This window comes from Epinephelus moara, chromosome 12 (assembly GCF_006386435.1).
Source record: "Epinephelus moara isolate mb chromosome 12, YSFRI_EMoa_1.0, whole genome shotgun sequence".
NCBI classification, from domain to species: domain Eukaryota; kingdom Metazoa; phylum Chordata; class Actinopteri; order Perciformes; family Serranidae; genus Epinephelus; species Epinephelus moara.
The window spans coordinates 40,128,386-40,129,646 of record NC_065517.1 but is presented as its reverse complement, the minus strand read 5'-3'; the positions used below and the strand labels follow the sequence as shown (position 1 = coordinate 40,129,646).

The window sequence follows — 1,261 nt, the reverse complement described above, 5'->3', positions numbered from 1 at the left end:
ACATAGATGGTCCAATAGGATCTTTTCCAGAATCTTGGAAACCACACTGGCTAGTGCAATAGGCCTATAGTTGTCCATGCTCCCAATCTTGCCTGCTTTATCCTTGATGACAGGGACAAGAGTGACGGACAACATAGAATCTGGCAGCAGCCCGTGGGTCATGAGACCAGTGAAACAGATGGCCAGGAGAGCAGCAACCCTTGGGCTAGCAAACTTTAGGTGTTCTGCAGTGATTTGGTCTGAGCCACATGCTTTGTCATTATCGAGTTGTGTTATTGCCTGATAGACTTCATTAGTTGTAATCCCAACTGCATCACTATTATCAATAGTACCAACTATGTGGGGATCACTTTTAACACAATTAAATAACTCAAAATAATGTTGCTTCCACAGGTTGGCTATATTATCAGTTCCAGAAACACCCTTTAAAGTGCAAGGCAATGATCCAGTGCACGTATTAAGAGATTTCACCTCTTTCCAGAAACCTTGTACATTATTACTGAAGAGTTTTTCTGCCATAGAGTCAGCTCTGAGAACCTGCTCATTTTTACATACATAGCGAACAGCATATTTATACTTAGCATTGGTTAATTTTTTAAGATCCAAGACAGGCCCTTGCCTAGGCTGGCCTGCCAGAACCCAGGCTTTATAAGCCTCCTTTAATTGATGAAGTCATGAATGTTGAAATTTAACCACAGAGACCAAAACAGTTTCTTGTACCAGGCTGTAAACATGTTTATTCCTGCTATAAAGTTGGGCATTTTAACATGAGGGGGTCTATGGAGATTGACTCTGTTTTGGAGCCAGCCTCAAGTTAGTTAGTTAGTTAGTTAGTTAGTTAGTTAGTACTGTCGTAAATTAAATGTTAGCAGCCCCCCAGAGAGTTTCACCTCATTATGGGTTTTTTTTTTTTGTTTCGTTTTTTAGAAATAAAGCATCTAGATGGTCTGAAAAGTCGCCAAGTTGGTGACACTGAGTGCACCACTGTAAAGGTGGATTTATACTTGTGTGTCAGCCCTACGCATGTGGCCTACACTGTTGTGAGCATTTATACTTGTGCGGTGGTGTGTCTGTGTCACTCTGCAGTTACACCTCCAAAACACACATTAAACACACATTAAACACACATTAAACACACATTAAACATGGCTTAATAGAGACACTTTCAAACACAAGTACACAAATCAGCTTCACTATAACTCGCAGCATTCACAGACAAACACTTGTCTTTATCTGGACACATTTTCCCCACAAATACAAC

General features: G+C 40.6%; 1 protein-coding gene across 1 annotated transcript in view; it reads left to right on the top strand.

Annotated features, from left to right (window-relative positions):
- LOC126398252 (MAM domain-containing glycosylphosphatidylinositol anchor protein 2-like) overlaps positions 1–1,261 on the top strand; it is a 338,561-nt gene that overhangs the window by 329,642 nt on the left and 7,658 nt on the right. The window lies entirely within an intron of this gene.